Source organism: Heterodontus francisci, unplaced genomic scaffold (assembly GCF_036365525.1).
Source record: "Heterodontus francisci isolate sHetFra1 unplaced genomic scaffold, sHetFra1.hap1 HAP1_SCAFFOLD_421, whole genome shotgun sequence".
In the NCBI taxonomy this organism is placed as follows: Eukaryota; Metazoa; Chordata; class Chondrichthyes; order Heterodontiformes; family Heterodontidae; genus Heterodontus; species Heterodontus francisci.
Genome location: NW_027140402.1, coordinates 1,123,526 through 1,144,205, shown reverse-complemented (window position 1 = coordinate 1,144,205; position 20,680 = coordinate 1,123,526). Strand labels below are relative to the sequence as shown.

The following is a 20,680-nucleotide window of genomic DNA, read 5'->3' as shown; positions in this document are numbered from 1 at the left end:
TGTTAACAACCTAAAGAATGATTTGGATGTGGGGATTAAATGTAATATTTCCAAGTTTGCAGAAGACACAAAGCTCGGTGAAGTGTGAGTTGTGAGGAGGATGCAGAGAATCTTCTAGGGGACCTGGAGCGACTAAGTGAATGGGCAAGAACATGGAATATAATGTGAATAAGTGTGAAGTTATCCACTTTGGTGTAATAAAAAGAAAGACAGTGTATTTCTTAAATGGTGAGAGGTTGGGAAGTGTTAATGTCCAAAGGGACCTGGGTGTCCTTGTTCCTGAGACACTAAAAGCTCTTGTGCAGGTGCAGCAATCAATTCGGAAGGCAAATGGTATGTTGTACCCACACGAGGGGTCATGAGGACAGATGTAAAGATGTCTTGCTGCAATTGTATAGAGCCTTGGTGAATCCGCACTGGAGTATTGTGTACAGTTTAGTCTCCTCATCGGATGAAGGATATACTTGCCAAAGAGGGAGTGAAACAGAGGGTCAACAGACTAATCTTTTTTTTTGCATTTATTTCATTTCATCTCAGTTTGTTCAGTTTGCTTACGTACTGTTTTTTTTCAGGTTTGTACTTGCTGCTGTTCAATATTCAGGCCGTTAACACCTAATCTGTACTAATGCTTTCTGTTTCAACACACCATTAACATATTGTTTGCCTTTGCTGCATGACCTTTTGGTCAGCAATGTGGCCTTGTCCAATCTGCACCTTCTCCTTTGTTATCTCTTGCCCCACCCCCACCTCACATGCTTATAACCTGTGACTTTTCTAATATATGTCAGTTCTGAAGAAGGGTCACTGACCTGAAACGTTAACTCTGCTTCTCTTTTCACAGATGCTGCCAGACCTGCTGAGTGGTTCCAGCATTTCTTGTTTTTATGTCACCAGACTAATCCCTGGGATGGTGGGATTGTCTTTTGAGGAAACTGGGCCTGTATTCCTTAAAGTTTCGAAGAATGAGAGGTGATCTCATTGAAACTGACAAAATTCTTACAGGGCGTGACAGTGTGGATGTAGACAGGATGTTTGCCCTGGTTGGTGAGTCTAAAACCAAAGGACATCGTCTCAGAATAAGGAGTAGGCCATTTAAAGCTGGGATGGGTGGAATTTGTTCACTCAGACGGTGGTGAATCATTGGAATACTGTGATCCAGAGGGCTGTGGCAGCTCAATCATTGAGCATGTTCAAGACAGAAATTGATAGAAATCTTGATACTCATGACATCAAGGGATATGGGGATAGCACGGGAAAGGGGCTTTGAGGTAGATGATCAGCCATGATCGAATTGAATGGCAGAGCAGGCTCAACGGGCTGAATGGCCTACTCCTATGTTCCTCTGTTCCTAAGAGAGCTGGCGCCAGCGTGCAGCCCTGCTTTACCCCACTGCTGATCTTGAAAGCATCTGATGTTGCTCCATTGTAACTGATGGAACTATGCATGTTCTCGTGGAAAGAAGAGATGATGCCCAAGAGGTCAGGAAGGCAGCCTGTGTTCCATTGCAGTTTGAAGAGGCCGTCTCTGCTGACAAGATCAAAGGCCTTAGTGATATTGAGAAAAATGTGTGAGGCTCTGTGGCGCAATGGATAGCGGGTTGGACTTCTAAATAATGACTGCGAAGATGTTCAAAAGTTGTGGGTTCAAATCCCACCAGAGTCAGATTTTGGACCAGAAACAGAGGAGCACAATGGAACAACGAATGAAAAAATGCGCCACAAGCACAGACCCGCAGTCAGAGCGAGAGAGAGAGGAGCAGAGCAGGGGAAAAAATTCGATGAGTGACATCACAATGGAGAGTGAGAGCAGGGAAACAGAGAGCCGCTGGGGTGAGGATACAGGATTTGGTTCTTTCTTCGGTGCAGTGGAAGGAGCTGTTTGGTGAGGATCTGGTAAGCTGTGACATCACAGGCAAGCAGGTAGCTGATTGGTTTGGAAGAACCGACCTGCTTGATGCGCATCTGCTCAGGGCAGGAGTGAAACATCCAATGGGAGGGGGAGGATCCAGTCGTCGTGGTCCATGTCGGTACCAACGACATAGGCAGGACAAGGATAGAGGTTCTGCAAAGTTAGTATGAGGAACTAGGCACCAAATTAAGAAGCAGAACCTCAAAGTTAATCATCTCTGGATTATTACCTGAGCCATGTGCAAATTGGCATCGGACAAATAAGATTAGAGAAAGTAATCTGCGGCTGAAAGACTGGTGTGGCAGTAGTGGGTACTGGTTCGTGGGGCATTGGCACCAGTACTGGGGAAAGAGGTGGCTGTACCGTTGGGACGGTCTACACCTGAACCGTGCTGGTGCCGGTGTTCTAGCTAGCCACATAACGAGGGAAGTAGAGACGGTTTTAAACTGAATAGTGGGGGCAAGGGATCAAACTTGGGAAGATATGGTGAATCAAGGAGGAGAGACAAGGCAAGAGAGAAAGGTATAAATATGGGAAATGATAAACAGACTGTGGCAGGAAGGGACAGAATGTACAAATCTAAGTGTAAATCGACAGATAAGGCTCGAGGTGACAAAAATAATAAAAGGACAAAACTAAATGCTCTGTATCTGAATGCATGGAGCATTCGAAACAAAACAGATGAACTGAGAGCACAAATAGAATAAATAAGTACGATCTGATAGTCATTAAAGAGACATGGCTGCAGGGCGACATTGATTGGGATGTAAATATTGGAGGTGACATGGCATTTTGGAAGGACAGGAAGCTAGGAAATGGTGGCGGGGTAGCTCTGTTAATTAATGATGGTATTCGCATAATAGAGAGGGATGACCTGAGTTCTGGAGATCAGGATGCAGAAGCAGTTTGGGTACAAATGAGAAATCATAAAGGCAAGAAGTCACTTGTGGGAGTGGTGTACAGGCCACCTAACATTAACCACACTGTCGGATGGGATATAAAGGAAGAAATAATGGCAGCTTGTCAGAAAGGTACAGTGATAATTATGGGGGATTTTAATCTACATATAGACTGGAAAATTCAGATGGGTAGAGGTAACCTAGATGAGGAGTACATAGAATGTTTTGGGGATCATTTCTTGGAACAATACATTCTGGAGCCAACCAGAGAGCAGGCTATACTAGACCTGGCATTGTGCAACGAGATAGGATTAATTAATGACCTCATAGTTCAGGTGCCCCTAGGTAGTAGCGATTATAATATGATTGAATTTTACATTCAGTTTGAGGGAGAGGAGAGTGGGTCCCAGACTAGGATTTTAAATTTAAATAAGGGCAATTATAAGGGCATGAAAGCAGAGCTAGCTAAAGTGAACTGGCAAATTAGGTTAAGGGATAGGTCAATAGAGATGCAGTGGCAGATATTTAAGGGGATATTTCAGAATACACAGAATAGATACATTTCAACGAGAAAGAAAAGTTCCAAAGGTGGGGCTCACCATCCATGGTTCACGAAAACAGTTAAAGATACTATCAAACTTAAAGAAAAAGCCTAAAATTGTGCAAAGGTGGGAGGCAGGTCAGAAGATTGGCAGAATATTAAAAAAACAGCAAAGAATGACTAAAAGATTGAAAAGGAAGGTAAAATTAGAGTATGAGAGAAAGCGCGCAAGAAATTTCAAGACAACTAGTAAGAGTTTCGAAAGATATTTTAAAAAGAAAAGAGTTAACAAAGCGACTGTTGGTCCTTTGGAAAGTGTGTCTGGGGAATTAATAATGGATAATTAAGAGATGGCAGATGAATTGAACAGATACTTGGCATCGGTCTTCACTATTGAGGATACAAATAACACCCCAGTATTAGCAGTATATCAGGAAATTGAAGGGATGGAGGAACTCAAGAAAATTACAATCACCAGGGAAGTGGTACTGAACAAATTGTTGGAGCTGCGGGTTGACAAGTCGCCAGGTCCTGAATTGGCTAGTGAGATAGTTGATGCGCTGGTTTTAATATTCCACAATTCCCTAGATTCGGGAAGGTTCCGTTAGATTGGAAAAGAGTGAATGTAACTCATTTATTCAAAAAGGGAGGGAGACAAAAGCAGGAAACGACAGGCCAGTTAGCTTAACATTTGTCTCAGGGAAAATGTTTGGAGCTATTACAGAGGATGTTATAGCAGGGCATTTAGAAAAAATTAAGGTAATCAGGCAGAGTCAACATGGTTTTTTGAAAGGGAAATCATGTTTAACCAATTTATTGGAGTTCTTTGAGGGACTTACATGTGCTGTGGATAAAGGGGAACCAGTGGATGTATTGTATTTCGATTTCCAGAAGGATAAGGTGCCATATCAAAGGGTATTGCAGAAAATAAAAGCTCATGGTGTCGGGGGTAACATATTGGCATGGATAGAAAATTGGCATGGATAGAAGATTGGCCAGCTGAAAGGAGTCAGCATAAATGGGTCATTTTCTGGTTGGCAAGAAGTAACGAGTGGTGTGCCACAGGGATCTTTGCTGGGGCCTCAACTTTTTACAATTTATATAAATGACTTTGATGAAGGGACCGAAGGTATTGTTGCTAAATTTGCTGATCACAAAGATAGGTAGGAAAGTAGCTTGTGAAGAGGACATAAGGGGGCTACAAAGGGATATAGATAGGTTAAGTGATTGGGCAAAGACCTAGCAAATGGAGTATAATGTGGGAAAGTCGGAAATTGTCCACTATGGCAGGAAGAATAAAAAAGCATATTATCTAAATGGTGAGAGATTACAGAGCTCTGAGATGCAGAGGGATCTGCAGAGGGCATGAATTGCAAAAGGTGAGTATGCAGGTCCAGCACATAATTAGGAAAGCTAATAGAATGTTATCATTTATCACCATGGGAATTGAATACAATAGCAGGGAGGTTATGCTTCAGCTATACAGGACATTGGTGAGACCTCTTCTGCAGCACTGAGCACAGTACTGGTCTCCTTATTTGCGGAAGGATGTAAATGCATTGGAGGTAGTAGAGAGAAAGTTTACGAGACTAATACATGGAATGGGTGGGCTGTCTTGCGAGGAAAGATTGGACAAGCTAGGCTTGTCTCCGCCAGAGTTTAGAAGAGAAAGAGGCGACATGATTTGTTATTTAATTTATTAATTAACAAATTAGCTATCCTCCAGTCTTCCGGTACCTCACCCGTGTCTAACGATGATACAAAAATCTCTGCCAGCGCCCCAGCAATCTCCTCCCTTGATTCCCATAGCATCCTAGGATACATCTGATCAGGCCCTGGGGATTTATCCACCTTAATGCGCTTCAAAACCTCCAACACCTCCTCCTTTGTAATGTTGATATGCTGCAGGATATCGCTGTTCCCTCCCTTGAACTCACTAGCTTCCATGACCTTCTCCACGGTAAATACAGACGTGAAATATTCATTTAAGACCTCGCCCATTTCGCGTGGCTTCACACATAGATTGCCATACTGATCCTTAAGGGGACCTACTCTCTCTCTAGCTACCCTTTTACTCTTAATATACTTAGAGAATCTTTTAGAATTCTCCTTTATCTTATCTGCCAGGGAAATTTCATGGCCCCTTTCCCCCCTCCTAATTTCCTTCTTCAGTGTACTCCTACATCCCCTATACTTCTCGAGGGACTCGCTCGATCCCAGCTGCCTATACCTGACGTATGCCTCCTTCTTTGTCCTGGCAAGACCCTCAATATCCCTCGTCAATCAAGGTTCCCTAAACCTGCCAGCCTTGCCCTTCCATCTAACAGGAACATGCTGGCCCTGAACTCTTCCTATCTCACTTTTAAAAGCCTCCCACTTGCCAGACGTTCCTTTACCTGTAAACAGCCTCTCCCATTCAACTTTTGAGAGTTCCTGTCTGATGCCATGGAAATTAGCCTTCCCCCAATTCAGGACTTCAACCTGAGGACCAGTCCTATTCTTTTTCATAACTATCTTGAAGCTAATAGAGTTATGGTCACTGGTCCCAATGGAAGACTTTGCTTTATCTGTGAGCTTGTGGTGCAACGGTAGTGTGTCTAATTCCAAATCAGAAGGTTGCGTGTTCAAATCACGTCAAGCTCAGTTATGTTTTACAGCAGCTCAAGTTCCTGGATTTTATATCAGAAGAGAGTTCGATCTATTGGAATGTTCAGTGAATGGTTGAATTTCAAGATCAACTTCAATAGATTAAAGTCCAGATTTCTGGTTCCATTTCCATGCTCAGTTTTATTTCACACTGTTTTATATCAGAACAATGTTTCAGGGATGTGATGTGTCCATTGTTTGTACAATCGCTCTGTCACCCAGTGTGAGAAATAAAACACAAACCGCCCAGCGTGTGGCTCAAACCCATACCTGGCTCTGTCCATCGGCCGCTTAGTTCAGTTGGTTAGGACGCAGTGTTGATAACAACAAGGCTGTGGATTTGATCCCCATGTGCACTGTCACATGGTCAGTCATTAATTTGACACATTTTTGTTACACTTAAAATCTAAATTTTAGATGCAAACAAGTTTACATCAAATGTCAAAGGGAATTTATTTTGAATAACATCCATTGCATCTTTGTCACTGGTCTGGAGTACCACAGAATTCTTTCCAATTATCTTCCGTTTGCTGATAAACATTGAACTCGTGGCCTGTTCTCGTTAATGGTCACGAGCAGCAAAAACAGACAGAGCGAGTCTGACCGCCCAGAGATGTGGAAAAGGCTTCAGTTTGGGACATATGCAGAAAATCAAATGTTCACCCGGCCCCGAAAGATTCAAAAACTGGGGAAAACGACACAAGGAGATAGAGAATAAACTAAAACTGACAATGTAAATATTTCCCATCCTGGATATCTCTCTATTCCAATACAACCTTCAGAGTTGGGTAAATAATTTCAGTGTAAATTGTGCAGCTCAAGAGTCAAAACCAAAGGGCGATGCAGAATAAAGGAGAACTGCCAAAACCCCAGATTGAACCAGGGATCTTCAGTCTAACACTCTCCCAACTGAGCTATTTCAGTCTCACAGGCTTGGGATGATAAGTGGCAAGTAACATTCGCACCACACAAGTGCCAGGCAATGACCATCTCCAACAAGAGAGAATCTAACTATCTCCCCTTGACATTCAATAGCATTACAATCACTGAATCCCCCACCATCAACATCATGGAGGTTACCATGGGTAGCCATACACATAACGTGACGACAAGAGCAGGTCAGAGGCTTGGAATCCTGAGGTGAGTAATTGCAGTGCAGCTGTTCGCTCCACCCGAGGGGCTGAATCTGTCCTTTAAAACATGAAGCAGCTTCCTCTCAAATCCCAGGTTTATCAATAAATCCTATTACAAAAGCCCCAAAATGTGATATATTCCTCTCACTCATCCATAACTCCTGACTCCCCAAAGCCTGTCCACCATCTGCAATTCACAAGTCAAGAGTGTGATGGAATACTCTCCACTTGCCTGGATGGGTGCAATTCCAACTCAAGAATCTCAACACCGTCCAGGACAAAGCAGCACACTTGATTAGCACCCCATCTACAAACATTCACTCCCTCCACCATCGGCACACAGTGGCAGCAGTGTGTAACGTGTACAAGATGCACTGCAGCAATGCACCAAGACTCCTTCGACATCACCTTCCAAACCCAGCAACCTCTACCACCGAGAATGGCAAGGGCAGCAAATGCAGGGGATACCACCACCTGCAAGTTCCCCTACAAGCCACACACCATCCTGACTTGGAACTATATCGCCGTTCCTTCACTGTCGCTGGGTCAAAATCCTGGAACTCCCTTCCTCACAGCACTGTGGGTGTACCTACCCAACATGGACTGCAGCGGTTCAAGAAAGCAGCTCACCACCACCTTCTCATGGGCAATTAGGGATGGGCAATAAATGCTGGCCGAGACAGCGATGCCCACATCGCATGAATGAATGAATAAAAATGTGAAGTATCCCTTGTGTCATTGTTTTGGTAGAAAATATAACCCTGGTGGAATTGCCCCTCCCAATCACACCTCACTTCATAGAACATAGAAAATGGAGACAATTTATGGCACAGAATGAGACCATTTAACAATCGTGTCTGTGCCAGCTGAAAAAGAGCGATCCAGCCCAATCCCACTTTCCAGGTCTTGGGAATGGGATCTGAACAGATCTCAGAGCTCACATTATGTGAAAGTTCTGTTGAAGTATTGGTGAGCTGATATACCAGGGGAGATTCACACTGTTGGAAACAGTGTGAAATACATTCAAATATTTATAAAACATTGTAACATGTGAGTAATATTCCCCATTGATTTCTCAGCACTGATGGATTGTGAAGCGGGAGACAGCCAGAAGTCCCAGTGATCCACACTGACCCTGAGCTGAAAATGAAATGAGAAAAATTTCAATCTTCAGCAGTGAGATGCTGCAGAGAGGTAAGAGTCCTGAATCAAGGAGAGACTTTCTCATACTTCTGTTGAATCTCATTTTCAAACACTCCTTGAACTCTCTGCCGAGGAATTCAGAGCTGGATAACGCCTGTAAAATCAGCCTACAAAGGAAATAGAAAACACCCACCGTGGGCTCAAACTCAAAAACTTGAGATTCAGAGTTTCATGCTTTCATCGACTGAGCTCACTAGGCCTGAGACAGTGTCCCCGTCCTGTCTATTATTGGACGGTGCAGCTGTTGGCTCCTCCCCAGGGGCTGAATTTGTTCTGTGAACCATGAACCAGCTTTCTCTCAAATCCCAGGTGTATCAGTAAATCCTCTTACAAAATCCCCAAAGTGTGATATATTCCTCTCACTCATCCAGAATAAAAGTAACATCTTTTGCTCTTTTTACCTTTCAAACATTGACTTCCATTTTATTCAGCATTTATTTATCTCTCCTTTTTATGTTGTGCATTTCATAATAAACGTTTCATTTCAATTATTTATGAGGGATGAAATGAACGGAAAAGATCTTCTGCAATGGGACCGGGGTGTGGGACAGAGTGAGTGGTTCGGATCTGGAATACACTGCCTGAGAGTGTGCTGGAGGCAGATTCAATCGTGGCTTTCAAAAGGGAATTGGATAAACACCTGAATAGAGAAAATTTGCAGGGCTACAATGAAAGGGCAGAGGAGTGGAATTCGCTGATCTGCGCTTGCAAAGAGCTGTCATGGACATGATGGACTGAATGGTCTCCTTCTGTACTGTCACCATTTGATTCCTTGATTCTAACTCTGTCAAAGTTGTTCTGAACTTGCTCTGCTCCAAGTAGAACAACCCCAGCTTTTCCAGTGTCTGCGCATAACTGAAGTTATGAGGAACCATGGGGAACCCACTGTAAACCTTCCTCTAGACAGAAAGATAACTGTTCACCACCACCCTGTGACCCAGCTGTACACATGATTTGGATGTGGGGACCAAATGTATTATTTCCAAGTTTGCAGATGACACAAAACTAGGTGGGAATGTGTGTTGTGAGGAAGATGCAAAGCGGCTTCAAGGGAATTTGGACAGGCTTAGTGAGTGGACAAAAAAGTGGCACATGAAATATAATGTGTAAAATGTGAGGTTATCCACTTTGGTAGGAGGAACAGATGTGCAGATTATTTGTTAATGGTAAGAGTGTGAATGTACAAAGGGGCCTGGGTGTCCTTGTCAAGAAGTGACTGAAAGCTAACATGCATTGCAGCAAGCAATTAGGAAGGCTAATGATATGTTAGCCTCTATCACAAGAGGATTTGAGTACAGGAGTAGTGAAGTCTTGCTTCAATTGTATATAACCTTGGTTGGTCTGCACTTTGGAATACTGTGTGCAGTTTTGTTCCCCTTACCTTAGGAAGGATATCATTGCCATAGAGGGAGTACAACGAAGGTTCACCAGACTTGTTCCCGGGATGGCGGGACTGTCCGATGAAGAGAGATTGGTGAAACTGGGCCTGTATTCTCTCGAGTTTTGAAGAATGAGAGGTGATCTCATTGAACCTTTCAAAATATTTAAAGGGATAGACAGGTAGATGAAGCTAAGATGTTTCTCCCGGTTGAGGAGTCTAGAACCAGGGGACACAATTTCAACGTAAGGGGAAAGCCACTTTGGACAGCGATGAGGAGAAATTTCTTTACTCAGTGGGTTGCGAATCTTTGGAATTCTGTACTGCAGAGGGCTGTGGAAGCTCAGTCATTGAGTATGTTTAAAGCAGAGATTGACAGATTTCTAAATACAAATGACGTAGGGGATATGTAGATAGTGTGGGAAAAAGGCATTGAAGTGGACGATCAGTCATCATCATATTGAATGGCAGGGTGGGCTCGACGGGCTGAATGGCCTACTCCTGCTCCTATGTTCCTATCAGTCTGCAAACTTCATATGCATGCTGTCATTGTCCCTTTTATTCCATGGGCTTCAGTTTTACTGGCAGTCTAGTATGTGACTTCATCAAGAAGGTTTTCAATAAGTTAAATAAGGAGAAATTGTTTCCAGTGGCAAAAGCGTCAGTCACCAGAGGATGTATTTATCAGGTGATTCAGAAAAGAACCAGAGGCGAAATGAGGAATGATTTTTTATACAGTGATGTGTTGTGATCTGGAATGCACTGTCTGATCAGGACTTGAAAGCAGATTCAGTCGCAACTTTGAAAAGCAATTGGGATAAATACTGGAAGGAAAAATGTACAGATTACAGGAGACAGCACTGACACAATGGACCAAATGGTCTCCTTCTTTGGGTATCATTCTATGGTTTTATGAACATAATGTTGATACAATTCGCTGAGTTGGAAGGGAAGTGAACCCAGATTCCGGGTATTCTAAACGCCAGACCCAAACCAAATGAACAAGCCCGTTGTTTAATCTCTGTTTTTCACACCAGCTTCTCCTCGCTCTTACTGTGTTTCCTGCCTGGTCTGTTCCTCTGACCTTCATTCCTGACACTCTATTGAGAATGGCCAAATCACTGCGCCTCTCACTCACACCGTCACTCCACCCCTTCACCCACTTCCAAACCTCTCTGTTGAACAGCACCTCACATCTGCTCCTCTGCTCCATTAATATAACAGGAAAACATTTTCAAACAGAAATTTCCAGACAGTGAACGTTCCAGTAAGACAAGGTAAAGATCAGATTCATTCATTTTAAACACACAGAGAGCAGCTCTCCCTGTTCAGTCGAAGGAGCAGATGTGGTTTCACTCCCATTAGTCTTAGAGACATGGGCCAGAATTTTAAGGGACCGTTGGAGACGGGAATGGAGGCCGGGGAGGGGGAGGGGGGGTGTATAAAATAGGGATGGAAGACGTTGGACCTGATTTTTCTGTCAGCGGCTGACATGGAGGGCAGACTTCGCACATCCACACGGCAAGAAGGCATTTAAAGTAGTTATGAGTCCAATTGTCAGCAATTTTATTCACTGGATCCAATTGAACTAATAGCACACGGGAACCACGGGGCTTCAGAGCCTCGCCTGGTTAAAGGAGGTGACTGGGAGGTGGGAGCTGAGTGTTGGCTTCACTGGGAAGCTATCGGGTGAGGCAGCAAGGGTGGAGGGGGAAAGGGCATCAGGAAACACTGTCAGGAGTGGGGGCCAATGCGCCGTCTCTGCAGAGGGAACAACACCAGGGTGCCATTGGGGCATTGCCACTTCATTGAGGATGACAAGTGAGGTAAATGTGGCTGGGTGTTGTTTACTGTGAAGGCCTAGCACTCAGGGAGGGGCAATCTGTCATGGGCCTCATTCGAGGCTCTCATTGGATTCGAGGCTCCCATTGTGGAGGAGGAGGAGGAGAAGAGAGGAAGTGAGGGAGGCACAGGGACCAGCAGGGGTACCACAGCAGCTTGGGGGCCCACAGGAAGGCCAGCCTCGAACAGGAGGCTGGAGAAGGAGGCAGAGGAACACGTCAGCCGAGGTTCAACTACCTGCAGATGTCCGAGTGACAGTGTCTCCGCAGACTGCGCCTCTCCACGGAGGTAGTCACTGATCTCTCTGCCATGATGCAGCTGTGCCCCATGCGACTTGTTGGGCACCTGATGCCAGTGTCACTGAAGGTCACCGTGCCACTGAACTTCTACACCACCAGATCATTGCGGGGATCCACTGGAGATATGTGTGGAATCTCACAGTCTGTGGTGAATCAGTGCATCAAGGAGGTCACCAATGTCCTGTTCAGGAGGGCCGGTGACTATGTGCACATTGATCCAAAAAGTCAAGCTGAGAGAGCTATAGGATTCGGGGCCATCGCTGGATTCCACCAGGTGTAGGGTGTCATTGACTGCACCCATGTGACCATCAAGGCTCCTGCAGACCAGCCAGCAGCCTTCAACAGGAAGGGCTTCCACTTGCTCAGTGTGCAATTGGTCTGCGACCACTGCAAATGGATCCCATAGGTGTGTGCACAAATCCCGGGAAGCAGCCACAACGCCTGCATACCAAGGCACTCCCAGGTGCCAGAACCTTTCCGCGGCCCCATCCGCTTTCAGAGATGGATCCTTGGAGACAAGGGCTACCCACTGAGGACATGACTACTGACGTCTGTGAGGAACCCACGCACGGATGCAGAGGAGAGGTACAACACCTGCTGCGGGTCAACCCGAGTGACCATCAAGGAGGCCATTGGTCTCCTGAAGATGAGATTCAGGTGCATGGATCTATCCAGTGGAGCCCGTCAGTATGTCCCGGCGTGGGTCTCGCATATCGTGGTGCTTTGCTGTGCACAGCACAATCTGGCATTCCAGAGAGGTGAGGTGTTGATTAATGAGGATATCGTGGAGTGTGATGTCTCCTCTGATGATGAGGATGTGGAGGAGGATGCTGCCCAAGCAGTGCCAGATGAAGCACCTCAGGCACAGCAGGAAAGGGGCCATGAGATACACACAAGGGAGACATGAGACACCCTTATACATTCAAGTTTCCTTTGAGCCTTACCACCTTCTGGAACCACAGCAATAAAGTCTTAGCTTTAAGCAGCCCTGTTGTCGCCTCCTTCCTTCTGCACTGCAGTGTCCAGGTACACATCGCACAGTGACAAGGCCGAAGCTTTGTGAACTCAGGGCTTGGTCCCTCACTTCCAGCCCCTTGGGAGGAAGGGTGCAAATGAAGTCCCAAAGGGTATCAACAATAGGAAGGAGACATAGTGAGAGAGCATCATTTCTTTCTTCCGTGTGACACCAAACGCAACCCTATCCATCTGGAATGCACATTCACCGTGAACCCTAAGTGAATCTAGGTGCTCTTCTGAATTCTTTTCCGGGTGCTCCTACGTGGTGCTCCCCCTGCTCTGTCAGCTGAGGTGGAGACAGGCTGCTGACCTTGCTGCCCCATGGCTTGGGATGACATTGGTGGCCGTCCACTTGCTGCCTGAGGCCTGGAGGGCCCCGGCACACTGAAGGGCTCCTGCACAGGTACAGGGACCCCCCCCTTGTCATCGAGGGTGATGGAGGCAGGCACTGGCATCACTTGTGTCACTGGCAGAGAGGCTTTGGAGCTACTGTCCACACCAGGAGCACCCTGAGAGGAGACCCCAGATGTAGCAGCCAGCAGCCCCTCCCCGGTTGGAAGACACACTTGTACCTCCCTGCTGACCTGAGAGGGACGAGGACCTGGTGTAGAGTTCAGGTGCCTCGTCCCCCCCCCTCTCGCCTTGTCACCGCTGGATGGAGCTCATGGACAAAGCGATGGAGTGCAAGTCTGCGCACATCTCCGGCAGCCACTGATTGGTCGGATGGATCTGGCTCTCCATCAGAGTCACCAATCTCTCAAGGAAGGAAGCCAGACACACCCCCATCAGAGACAGTGCAGCATGCAAGGCCTGGATGGACTCCTCCATCATCCGAGCTTGGGTACACATAACCTCCGGCAACTCTGCCAGATGTTGCCTGACCTCTTGCTGCAGCTGCAGCATTTCCCGTGTTGCTGGTGACACCAGAGGCACGTCATCAGCCTGGGACTCAGCATGGGCCTGGCCTCCCACAGACTTCCAACTGCCAGTGGCCTCGGCTGTCACAGCCTCCGTCAGCTGCCCGGGCCTGTCTGTGACGTGCTCACCAGCTTGTGTGCCCAAATCTAACAGCGAGTGGATACCCACCGAGTGAGGGTTTCTGTGCTGGTGGAGGGTGCAGGGGAATGATGTGACGGTGCACCCTCTGAGGCTCCCTCCTCCTCTTCAGAGGTGTCTGGCTGTCCCTCAGTCTCTCCAGCTCTTCGCTCTTGTCGTTCATCCTAGCCTGCATGCGAAAACAGGGACATTGAAGGGTTAGGGTCTGCCCATCGTGACATTCCAACCACCCCTACTGTGCAGCTCCATTGATGCAGTGGTGAACAGATGAGCAGTGTGGGTCCTTTGCAGCGGATGCACCCTTATGCCCCAGGAGATGTTCACTCACTCTCTTAGGTAGGTGTCCCTGTCTCTCCATCAGCTATGGAGCAGCTGCTTTGCTGCCCGGCCAGTTCCATGGCCTCCTCCTCCATCGGGATGAGGACATGGAGATAAGGCATCCACTGCCAGTCTTGACATGCTCTTTCCGATTGTGGGCTGTCTTCTCCTGCAGCCACTATGATGAACAAAGTTAGTCTCCCAGCGGGGACAAGCCCAACATCTCTGATGGTGATAGTCCAGCAGTCCATGATGTGGACACACATATTCCTCCTGCATGTGGCCCCTCTCGAGGGACTCTGTGAGTTGATACAATGACTGACGTGCGCCTCCCACCGTGATGCAGCCAAGCCTCAGGCAGCATGTCATGCTGCCCTTCCCCAATACACATGACTGGGTGGTCACTCCCTCTCCACCAAACACTCCCTCTCACTCTGCCATGCGCAATGTCCAAAGGGTCCAAAGTTTTTTGAGTTTGCGCCTGAGCAGCCCGGATCCGGTCATTGACCCACTTCGTGCACTGGATCCATGTCTTGGGGGTGACCCCACGGCTGCTGACTTCACCTACTATCTCAAAGCAGCTTTGCTTAGTCAGGTGGACAGGTCTCCACCTCCCATCCCTGGGGAAGAGGATCTTCCACCTATCTGTTGTCACCTGGAGGCGAACCTGCAGGAAGGCATCGCCAAACCATTGGACCATGGTCACTACAGGCTCGCATTCAGCTCCTTACCTATCAGGCAGCAGAGACAGCAGAACGGGTCCTGGGGCATCAGTGACAGCAGAACAGGTCCTGGGGCAGCAGATGCAGCAGAACGGGTCCTGGAGCAGCAGAGGCAGCAGAACGGGTCCTGGGGCAGCAGAACGGGTCCTGGGGCAGCAGAGGCAACAGAACGGGTTTTGGGGCAGCAGAGGCAGCAGGAAGGGTCCTGGGGCAGCAGAGGCAGCAGAACAGGTCATGGGGCAGCAGAGGCAGCAGAACGGGTCCTGGGGCAGCAGAGGCAGCAGAATGGGTCCTGGGGCAGCAGAACGGGTCCTGGAGCAGCAGAGGCAGCAGAACGGGTCCTGGGGCAGCAGAACGGGTCCTGGGGCAGCAGATGCAGCAGAACGGGTCCTGGAGCAGTGGAGGCAGCAGAACGGGTCATGGGGCATCAGAGGCAGCAGAACGGGTCCTGGGACAGCAGAACGTGACCTGGGGCAGCTGAGGCAGCAGAACGGGTCCTGGGACAGCAGAACGTGACCTGGGACAGCAGAGGCAGCAGAACGGGTCCTGAGGCAGCAGAGGCAGCAGAACGGGTCCTGGGGCAGCAGAGGACTCTCAGGAAGTCACTCCTTTAAACCAGGCAGCAGTGAATGCAGGTCTGGCAGTCCTTTCAATATGGTGCCAGCACCTGCCGTTGTGTCAGATGTCGGTGCCATCGGTGCCTGGTTCCCTGCCTCTGGTCCTTGTTTGCATGGGCCCCACGCCTCCCCTTCATTAATTGGTCGGCTGCTCCGTGATCGGTGTCGGCCGGCCACATTTCACTCGTGTGGTGACGACACCCGCTTCCGGTGCCTCTGCCGAGAGCCGCACCGTTAGTTTAAAATTCAGCCCATGGGGTCAAGAGTGGAAAATCTCCATTCTGAATCTCTCAACTTAAACTGATGGAGACACCAAATTAAAACTGATGAAACCAGGGATTGTATCCTGGTTCTTCAATCTAGTGTTCTCCCAACTGAGCAATTCCATCCTCACTGTGAACTCGTCTTCATTGGAGACAAATATAACTCCAGGCGGAATTTTCCCACCCGTTCATTCCTCACTTCAGGGGAATGGGACCCAACCAGATCGCGGAACTCAGATTATGTTAATGTTCTGCTCTTGATATCTTAATATTATCTTGCGTTTGAGCCACTTTTAATCAGGTTCACGGACAAATTCTTCCATCATCCCTTCTCCCACAGTCTCTCTCTCTCATTCATTCTTTATTCCTCACAGTCCAGAAAGAGTTAGGATTCAGAGCTCACTCCCAAACCCTCTGCACACAGACATCTGTCTGTTACCCTGTTTGATCCAAGAGACCAGTCAATAAATTACACTCTTTATAAACACAGAAAGCTGCCTCACAGTGTTGGACAGAGATAAATACACTGAAGTCTTTTGAAAAAATTCATCTTACGGGTTGTTACTGAGCCCACAGAGCAGGACGGGCCCAGGCTCCAGCCCCAGCCCCAGCCTGTGCTGTGTTCGCTGATGCCACCTGGTGTGATACTGAGCCACACGGAGCAGGAAAGGGCCTGGTTGTATTCATGGCCTGTGTTGAGTTAACTGATCCCACTCAGTGCGGTAGGAGCCACACAGAACAGATTGGGCCCAGGCTCCTTCCTCAGCCTGAGGGATGATAGTTCTTCTCACACGTTGTTGTACAGAGCCCCACACAGAACTGGGAAATCTCAGGCTCCATCCCCGGCCTGAGGTATTTTACTTCATCGCACCTGGTATGGTACGGAGTTCCCAGAGCAGGAAAGGTCCAGCTTCCATCTCCGGCCTGAGCTGAATTAGCTGATCTGACCTGGTTGGCACTGAACAGCAATCAGGGAAGGATGGGCCGAGGCTCCATGGCCTGTGGTGTGTTAGTTATTCTCATTTGGTGAGGTACTGAGCACCATATCGAGCAGGATGGGCCTGTGCTCAGTGAGCTGATCTCACCTTGTGTGGTCCTGAGACCCACACACAAAGCAGGACAGGCCTAGGCCTCATCCCCGCCCTGTGTTCAATTAGCGGATCTCAGCCAAAAGCTTTTGATAAGGTTCCACACAAGAGGCTTCTCTATAAGATTAAAGTCCCTGGTATCAGTGGTAATATATTGAACTGAATTGGGAACTAACTGGCAGGACAGAGGCAGAAAGTAGTTACAGATGGATCTGGATCTGTTTGGAGACCAGTCACCAATGGTATCTCACAGGGATCGGCGTTGGGACTGTTGCTCTTTACTATTTTGATTAATGATCTGGATGTAGGTGTAGGGGGCACCATCTGTAAATTTACAGATGATTTGAAGATCTGTGCGAGTGTTCAGACTGCGGACGATACTCGACTGTTTCAGGCTGATCTTAATGTGTTGGGAGATTGGGTTCATGACTGGTAAATTATGTTTAATTTGGGTAAGTGCAGTGTTATTCATGTGGACAGGGTGAATGCTCAACATTCATACACCCTTCAGGGAAAAACATGAAAGTAGGTGGAAAAAAGAAAATAATTTTGAGCAGAGATCTGGATGTTCTAGTGCACAGATCTCTAAAGGTACAGCAGCAATGCTGTGAAGTGATAGTTGGAGCAAATAGAGGGTTGTGCTGCATTCAGAGGACAATTGAGTATAAAATGAGGCATATTCTTTCATGGGATGTGAGCGACACTGGCAAGTCCAGAATTTGTTACCCATCCCTAATTGTCCTTGACAAGGTGGCGGTGAGCTCCCTTCTCGAATTGCTGCACTCCATGTGGTGTAGGTACACCCACAGTGCTGTTCGGAAGGGAGATCGAGGATTTTAACCCAGCATCAGTGAATGAACAGCGAAATTGTTGCAGATCAGATGGTGTGTGACTTGGAGGGGAGCTTGCACATGGTGGTGTTTCCATGCATCTGCAGCCCTTGTCCTTCGAGGTGGTGGAGGTCTTTGGTTTGGAAGGTGCTGTCTGCGGAGCCTTGGTGAGTTGCAGCGGTGCATCTGGTAGATGGTACACACTACTGCCACTGTGCGTCAGTGGTGAAGGGAGTGAATGTTTGAGGTGGTGAATGGGGTGACAATCAAGGCGGCTGCTTTGTCCTGAACAGTGTCGAGTTTCTAGAGTATTGCTGGTGCTGCACTCATCCTGGTTTGTGCCTTGTTGACAAGTTTTGGAGAGTCAAAAATCACAAAATTATTACAGTGCAGAAGGAGGCCATTCGGCCCATTGTGTCTGCATAGAAACATAGAACATATAAAGTTTACTGCACAGGCAGGCCAATAAACGAGCCACCCAGCTGAATCCCATTGTCCAGAATTTGGACCGTAGCCCTGCAGGTTCAGGTACTTGAGGTGCACATCCAGACTCTTTTTAAATGAGTTGAGGGTTTCTGCCTCAGCCACCCTTACAGGCAGTGAGTTCCAGACTCCCACTGCCCTCTGGGTGAAAAAACCTTTCCTCATCTCCCCTCTAATTGTTCAACACATCACTTTAAATCTATGCCCCCTAGTCACTGACCTCCCTACTGAAGTAAATAGACCCTTCTCATCCATTCTATCCATACCCCTCACAATTTTGTACATTTCAATCAAATCTCCCCTCAGCCTCTTCTATTGCAAGGAGAACAACCCCAGTCTATCCAATCTTTCCTCATAGCTGCATTTTTCCAGTCCTGGCAACATCCTCGTAAATCTCCTCTGTCACCTCTCGAGTGCAATTACATCCTTTCTGTAATGAGGTGACCAGAACTGCACACAGAACTCAAGTTGTGGCCTAACTAATGATGTGTACAGTTCCAGCATAACCTCCCTGCTCTTATATTCTATACATCGGCTAATGAAGGAAAGGATTCCATAAGCCTTCTCAACCAAATTATCAACCTATCCTGCTACTTTCAGGGATTTGTGGACATTCACTTCAAGGTCCCTCACTTCCTCCACACCTCTCAGCATTCACCCAGTAATTGTGTCTTCCTTTGCTGTGTCTGACCTCACCAAAGGCATCACCTCACAGTTCTCCAAGTTGAATTCCATTTGCCACTTTTCTGCCCACCTGACCAGTCCATTTCTCCAGCTCTCCGAATGAGCATTTCACCACGTGCCTTGAGCTGAGTTACTCATCGCAGAATTCCCACTATCTGATTTACTCTTGTAGCCAGAGTATGTGTATGAATGGTCCAGTTAAGCTTTTGTCAATGGTAATCCCCAGGATGTTGATGGTGGGGGGATTCAGCGATGGTAATGCTGTTGAACGTCAAAGGGAAATGGTTACATTCTCTCTTGTTGGAGATGGTCATTGCCTGGTACTTATGTGGTGTGAATGTTACTTGCCACTTAGCAGCCCAAGTCTGAATGTTGTCCAGGTCTTGCTGCTTCTGGACACGGACTCCTTCAGTATCCTGTGATGATGCACATAGTCTATTTATATAATCTGCCCAGTAACAACCCAATGTCCACTCTTATATTATTGTACAGATGTGAGAAAAGCTGAGGATGGGAATGGAACGTCTGAATGCAGATTTCATGATGCTGATGATGGAAATGAGGCTGATCTGTTACCCATTCCACAAACCCTCTTTTTTTCTGTGCATGTTCCTCGATGTTGTTTCAACCAAATTGAAAAAGAATCACAAATCCTCCTCTGGAGCCTCAGGTGTCCATTAACAAAAGGCATGGTGGCCAAGTGGTAAGGCGTCAGTCTCGTAAATTGAATATTACGGGTTCAATCCCCGTCCGTGCCTTATGGTTAGTTTCTCACTTTAAATGTGATATTTCCAGAAAACATATCTGTTGCATTTGTTTTCCTGATTGTTGCATCCACCTGGAAATCAGTGTGATGTTGCACTTCATCCTGGGCACTGGGAAGCACATGAGGAGTAGCCACATGGTCCCTCGAGCCTTCTCTGCCACTGATGGAGTGAAAATATCTGAGGTCCAAGCACAGAACCTTAATACTGTGCATTTGCTGGACATTTAACAGAGCGATTCTATTAATCCCACATCCCACACTCCTGTCCTTTCCCCCATTGCTCTGTTAGATTTTCCATGTCAGGTCTATATCCAATTCCATTTAGAGTTAACATTGAATCTGCTTCCACTGACCTTTCAGGATTGCATTCCAGACCAGAACAACACACTGCTGAAAAAACAATCTCCTCATCACAACTCGAATTCTTTTGTCAATTACTTTAAATGTGTTTCCTCTGGTTACTGACCCTTCTGTCACTGGCAACACTTTCTCCTTCTTTACTCTATCAAAACTCTTCAGGATTTGCATTTCCTGCTGCCTTTGCTGATATAACAAGGCTGAGCACACATCACCAAAAGGAATATGATTGGCTCTGAATCACTTTTATCTTTCCTGTCAATCTGATGTGGATCTTGTATTTTCCCGGAACCAAACAATCTGAGCAGCAAGTGTGGGTTCCAATGATTCCCATGCTCTGATAGAGGATGTGATAATGAGCCAGATAGAAGAAAGGAGTGAGATAGAGAGTAAAATAGCCATGGTCTGTTTCCACTAACCCCCGGCCCCCTACTTAAAATGGCATCATTTTCTCCTGCCTCTCCACATTCTAATCCGTTGATCTTTGCAATCCTTTCATCTGGAACATAGAACAGTACAGCACAGTACAGGCCCGTCGGCCCACGATGTTATGCCAAACGTTTAACCTACTCTAAGTTCAAGCTACCTACATACCCTTCATTCTACTATCATCCATGTACCTATCCAAGA

The 20,680-nt window shown here is 47.0% G+C and overlaps 1 non-coding gene across 1 annotated transcript; it reads left to right on the top strand.

Moving 5' to 3' along the window:
* The first annotated feature begins 19,613 nt into the window (after positions 1 to 19,613).
* trnat-cgu (transfer RNA threonine (anticodon CGU)) lies at positions 19,614 to 19,685 on the top strand. Its single transcript has one exon. It is a non-coding gene; the product is annotated as a tRNA-Thr (tRNA).
* Positions 19,686 to 20,680: the final 995 nt, after the last annotated feature.